Source organism: Adiantum capillus-veneris, chromosome 3 (genome assembly GCF_014529385.1).
Source record: "Adiantum capillus-veneris isolate H3 chromosome 3, ASM1452938v2, whole genome shotgun sequence".
Taxonomy (NCBI): Eukaryota; Viridiplantae; Streptophyta; class Polypodiopsida; order Polypodiales; family Pteridaceae; genus Adiantum; species Adiantum capillus-veneris.
Window position 1 is genome coordinate 181,116,005 of NC_140933.1, and position 6,806 is coordinate 181,122,810.

General features: G+C 45.8%; 1 pseudogene; it reads left to right on the top strand.

Moving 5' to 3' along the window:
- Window positions 1-5,780: 5,780 nt before the first annotated feature.
- On the top strand, window positions 5,781-6,280 carry LOC147462265 (uncharacterized; annotated as a pseudogene).
- Window positions 6,281-6,806: the final 526 nt, after the last annotated feature.

The window sequence follows — 6,806 nt, forward strand, 5'->3', positions numbered from 1 at the left end:
TAGCTTTGGTTTGCTTATATATTATCTTAGCAAAATTGCCCTACCTAGTTCCCAACAGGTCACTCGATAAATAAGTGAAAAATGTCAAAAATAGGGGAAAAAGGGTTAATGCACTGGAAAATTCCCTTGATGGATTGTGAATGGGAATGCTGATAATCATGCTTTGTGCAATCGGAGGATATGCATCTAATCTAAGTGACTGGTCATGCACGGTCTGCGAACAGACTCATAAAAGTGCTAGATCACTTCCTAATCTAGACTTGACTGATTGAACTGAACCCTGGTCATGCTGTAGCTTGTCCACGGACACATAGGGTTGGACGTGTCACATGCCATCCCCTCCTTTTCAAAGTGAGGTACTGATACCGTACTTTATAGCATCGAGGGAGATCGCCAACAGGGTCTGGAATCCTGGAAAGGACTCTTCGCCGGCCCACTCTGATGTGTGGGTCGCGTGATACTTGAGCTTCATAAAGGTCTGCAATGCTTGCTTCTTTGGGCCATGCCGAAAGCGACACAAAGTCATCGGAGACTGCTTCAATGCTTCCACTTTGTTTATGGACGTAAGTCCACCTTCTTCAAGAATCTCCAAGGCTGAACATTCCTGAAACCACTTCCAACACAAAAACATGAACATATCCATTTCATGTAAAGTGACTGGGAAAGATCTCGTCTGCCTCAAAGACTGTGCATGTAATGTAGATGAACAAATAGAGAGAGTGCCAAACCGTTTACCACACACACGCAAACATTGAGATCGAATCTTGTCTTTCTGATCTAAATCAATCAACTGTGGCAATTCACAACGGAAATGCCCATGCTTGGTGCTCATACTTTCTTGTGCTCTTTCTACAACTGTGTCGCGCCAAGGAAGAGACATGGAATGTGACTTCCTTGAATGCATACTTTTCAGCTTTTCATGAATAATCCGCATACATCCGTGCTCATTCATGAGTGAAACGTGCTCAACGTACAATATGCCATGCCTAGGAAAAGGGATCACATAAAAACGCTGACTAAAATACAGGAAACGACCACGAATAAAACACTCGAACAATGCGTGCTGACTAATCATGCGAACACATAGTACTTCTTGTGGGGGTTCTTTGGACCTAGCCTCGAGAGCCAAGATCGGTTCGTCTTGTTTAATGGATTCTGCTTGGGGAGGTGCTGTGGACCTCGACTCGAAAGCCAAGATCGATTCTTCGTGATTGATCGAATCTGCAACGAGATTAGCTTCGCTAGAAAAAGCATCAACTAAACTATCATCCTTGTGAACAATCACGTCTTGATCATACAAATCATCATGCTTGTGAGAAATCACATCGTGATCATCATGCTTGTCATTGTCATTCAAATCATCATGCTCATCATTATCATGAAAATCCTGCAAAGAAGAGACTGAAAGAGTCTCCTTGTCCAGAATCCGTTCAATCTTCGCCTGCACATTAGAAATGAGAGATGAAGAATGAACAACTTGCTCTCCACGAATGACAATGGGAGAGTCACTTTTGGCATTGAAAGTGAACGTATTTTCCGCCCAATCAATGAGAGGGTTATGCTCACGAAACCATCGAATGCCCAAAATCATATCACATCCTGAGAGAGGAGAGACCAAAAATTTTCTAAAGAAAGCAGCCTGTTGAATTGTAAACAACATGTCAAGGCACTCCTTCGTGATGAGAGAGTCCATACCGGGAGTGATGCCCCGTCATATGACCATAACATTTAATGAGAGACTCATTAATGGGAGGGTCATGAGAAACTTGGGGCACACTCGTGTTCTCATTTATTGCGTTGACAGAGAAAGTGGGTTCTGTGGATTCTTTAGATTCATTAGAGTTAAGATTAGGACATGTTCTTTTTATGCGACCCTTAATGTGACAATGAAAACAACGATCTTCCTTAGAATAAGTGCTTTGCTCTTCCGGACGTGATGTATCCTCCTAGAATTCCTTGTGCTACCTTTTCATATGGAGTAGCAATTATGTTAGCCTTACCCTTAGGTTCATTAGAAGAGTTTTTTTTTGAGTGACTATTGGAAGATTGGTTAGAAGAGTTACCGTTCTTACCATTCTTACCATTCTTACTGTTCTGAGGGTACTGCGAGGTCTGAGAGATACTTGTCGAAGTCTTGGTTTCCTTAGGCTTTCTCTTGTTGTGCTTCATCTCCTGTGTGAGAGTAATCGCTACCGCCTTGTTGAGATCGATTAGATCGAGCACCTCGACATCATACTTGATATACTCGTCCAATCCATAAAGGAATGTCTCTTTGCGCTCATCATCCGACTTGCGTAATTGGGTGGCTAGCTGCAAAACACAATTAGAGAAAGACATAACTGGCATACCATTTTGCTTGAGACTGTGCCAATCATCCTTCAATCGTGTGAGGTACTGAGGTGGCATAAACCGCGCCTTGAGCTTGTCTTGGAAATCGGCCCAATTGAAGGAAAGGGGCGTGAAATCGTTGGCTTCCTCTAGGTGCGTGGCTAACTGTGCCTCTTGCCATGCGTGGTACCAATTGATGGCATCACCGGCAAGGCACATAGCTGTCGTCAAAACCTTGCTATTTCCTGTCTTGTTAGTTGTCACAAAATAAGCATTAAATTGATGCAACCAAGAATGAATAACCGTAGCATCTATCTTACCATCATACTTACTGAACTGGATCTTCTTTGTGACTGGGTTGTTGGAGTCCGAATGTCGGCTTGCGCCACTTGATGAACTGCCAACATCTTTGGTTGGCTCGGACTTCGAGGCTAGAACATGTCGTACCAACTCTTGCATGTGTCATTTACGCTTGGCTGCACGCTCTGCCTGTCTTTCTTTAGCCGCCAAGCGCGCTTGATCACGCTCACGCTCCAAGGCTTCTTGTCATTCTGCTTTTCTTTCTAGTTGTGCCATCACAACGCGATTCGTTTCTTGTTGTTTTGCCATCATCTCCATCATCGACTTGACCAATGCCTCCATAGGATTTGGTTATATCCGTGGCGTAGATGGGGAAGGGGGAGGGTCGGGAAAACCTCATGGTGGGGAAAACTCTTCTGCACCACTCCCATGCTGACCACCTCCATGCGAAGTATCTATTCCGCTTCGGGTAATGACTATACACTGTGTTCTTGGTTCTTAAGTTCTTGTGGGTCTTGGGTTCTTGAGGGTCTTGGGGTCTTGAGGTTCTTGAGTTCTTGAGGTTCTTCTTTCGCTTGCAATTTGTGCTAGAGAAGGATCTTCCCTTCACCCGAGTTTTGCTCTTTTCCACGGGCGCACCCCTTGGCGGCCTTGCACTCACACCAAGGTCACATCGATTGGCCGGCCGCTAAGTGCACGGTCCGCTCTCAATGAGTGAAAAGAGGCACAAGGGGAGGCTGGACAAGCCCTTCTTTCTTGGGATTCATGTCACTCTTCAAAAACACGATTAGGAATCGAAACGCCCAAGCGAACTTGGGCTCGTGCGACCACAACAAGCAAAAAAATTCTTGTGGTTCTTTCCTTGAGTGATACAGAACACTGCCAAAGCTCTGATAACAATGTAAGGTGTAACGGAAGTGAATCTTGAACTTTGCTCAAGATAGTGCTCTGAACTGTGCTCAAGGTTCCTTGTTCTTAGGGAAGGGAGAGCCTTCCGTGCTTTAATGAGAGAGTGCAAGTGATCACAAACAAAGTGGATAAACACTGTAAATGAAGGTGCTGAGACTGAGAGATGGAGAGAGAAGAGAATATGACACCAAGACGTTGTCAAACCCTCCTCCAAGGACCCCACTCTCGATGTCACAAGACGGGCACCACGTGCCAATAGAAAAGAACAGACTGAACAGACTTTTAGCACTTCAATAGCAGCTGAACTGAAAGAGAGAGACGACATGCGACACGGAGTGGCGGAATTCCACCCCAGAGAGACTTTTAGCAACTGAACTGAAAGAGAGAGACGACACGCGACACGGAGTGGCGGAATTCCACCCCAGAGAGTATTGGCCCCAAACCTTGGCGCCCCTTTCGGTATTTCTTTATATTGCATCAATACGGTACAAGCCGGTACTCCAGACTCTGCACCTTCTCCAAGAAGCATGCAAGAGAATGAGCCTTCACCTCATATTTAAAGGCCCTTGGCCTGAAAAGCAGTTACAATAAAAAGCTTTTAAAACTCAAAAGCTTCTGGTCCAAAAAGCAATGCCAAAAGCTGCCAGCGTAATTTACGGAAATCCGTACAGCTTGCCACGTCATCAGCCAACGCAAAACGCGGAAATCTGTATAGTATGCCGAGTCATCAGCCAGCGTGATTTTTGGAAATCCGTACATCTGCCACGTCAGCAATCCGACGGAAATGTGCTGCTTTCTTCTATCTGTTGCTTCTGCTTCTGCTAGGGTTTAGGCCTCTCGGCCGGCATATGTAAGTTGGCCCCATTCTTTAGGCTTTGACACGTTAGCAGTTTGTGACACTCGATGGCGAGAGTGGTCTACTATTAATTGCACAATTTGGTGCAAGATGCTGATGCAAATCTAAATGGTTCGAGGTCAAGGCCGATGGTGGTGCCGACGATGAAGAGACTATGGCTGAAAACTGAATGCTGCTATGATGACGACGCCGATGAGGACGACGCTATCTGCTACTGTGCCTTCGTGTGCAACAAACACTGTTTTTCTTATGGCTGAAAACGCTGGACTGTTGTCATACAAATCGCTGCTCTGCTGCTGTCCAGAAACGCTGCTCTTGCTAGGTTTCAAGTGCTGAATTTGCAGGTGCAAAAACGCTGTAGTATGGTGCTGGAAAACTGCTGAAAAAACGCTATGCTACTGGTGCTGAAGTGCTGGTGCAAAACGTTGATGAGGGCTATCAAAAATGTTGAGGTTATTGTCCCAAAAATGTTGGCTGAGGCTGTTCAAAAACGCCAAGTGTAGGGCTGAATCTGTGATGCCGGCAAGGATGGGCTGAAATCCCCAAACGCTAGATGAACTGGGCACTTGGCTAGAATCGTTGGCTGATTGGTGATCCTCCAAAACGCCAGGCTGGTCCTTACGCTGAAAACGCTGGCCTTTAGGGCTAGGAAACGCCAGGTTGAATGGGTTGGTCTTGCTTGAGAAGTGGCCTGTTGAGCAATGCTCCTGCTGCCTCTTCTGCCAGAAAGTGCTAGCTTTGGTTTGCTTATATATTGTCTTAGCAAAATTGCCTACCTAGTTCCCAACAAAAGTCAATAAATAAGTGAAAAATGTGAAAAATCGGAAAATAGGTTTAATACACTGGAAAATTCCCTTGATGAATTTTTATGGGAATGCTGATGATCATGCTGCGTGCAACTGGAGGATATGCATCTAATCTAAGTGACTGGTCATGCATGGTGCAATTTTCAAAAATCTACCACGTCATCAATTTGCGCAAGTCTCTTTTGTATGTGTGTGAGAGTCCTACTTTATTTTAATCCTTTATGTCAATTGGGGCCCTGTCGGACGGGGTCCCCATAAGTTGGTAGGACTTCTTCTTCTGTTACTTGTTCTTCTTAGGGTTTAGGCCCCTCGGCCGGCATGTGCAGGTTGGCTCTCTTATTCAAGGCTTTGACACGTCAGCAGTTTGTGACAGTCAAGATCTCATCTGTGGTGTAAGTCAGATTGCCTGAATGTATGGCAAAACCTTGTTTCGCATGACCCATCAATTCTGGTTGGATTGTAGAGACTTCCAGCCACTGCCTTTGCAGATCCATCACATCACTTCTTGTTTGGAGAGCTCTGGCACTACTTGTTTCTATAGCAGGGGTGGAGTTTGGCTTTCTTATGTGGGGAGTAGTCTAATGGTTGATGCATTGTCGTGGCAGACATTGGTTTTTGAGGGTGCTCTCACATATCAGATTTTGTTTTTTGAGGGTGCTGCCACATATCAGATTTTTATGCTGATAGCCTTAGGGTATCTCATAATTACCTTGAGCATGATACACAGTGGGGATGCGCAGGATGATGATTCTGTGTTCCGATATGAGGTGTTTTGCATGCTAGTTGCCATTACATTATGGAACGTGTGGCAAGCTTGTTGTCCCGACGTTCTTAGTGCTACACCGTCTTTTATTGTGTACATTCTGGTGGAGGAAGCCGGGGAAGGCAGGCTTGTTTTTATCAACGAAGGGCTCACTCCCAAATGTTTTCCAGGTTTGTCAGGGGTCACATTCAGTGGCATTACTCCCCACCACAGTGGTCATCCTACGCACTCTCATACTGCAGCTTGAGGAGTTGCCTTTGGTGGATTCTTCCACATCCACCTTTGGTTTTTTTCTGTCCTAAAGATCCTACGAGATAGGCTATATCTAGCATCTCGAGGGTTTTTTTGTACTCAGTTTTATAGAGATGCTTTCCACTAGCGGTCTCTTATGTACACAGAATACAGCCTTGGGCTCTACATTCTCGTCCTTGAGCTCTCGAATTTGAGCTTGAAGACGATCCATCGGATCCACACGTGGGTGGGCACGAAGAGTCGCGTTCGTTTGATTGGGGAGATAGATCCGCAGCGTTGCATCGTTGCTTGAAGAAGAAGCCCCCTGTCTGATTTGTAGGTTTGAGTAGGTCGGATTCCCTGCCTACTACTTGCACCGTGGGAAGGGACTCCTGTTTGTTTGGTGAACAGGGTGTAATTTTTCGATTAAGCTGCGGTTGAAGTTGAAGCCAAAGTTTGCAACGAGCTGAAGTCGGGTTGGAGCCGAGGTTTGAGCAGCCGCGAGCTAGGGGGCTAGAGGCGAGTTTGGGTATGGATTGGAAGAAGATGGGGAAGGGGCGAAGCTTGGGTGTAGGGGGCTCTCCCCCAGGGCTTCCCCTCGCCCTTGGGAGGC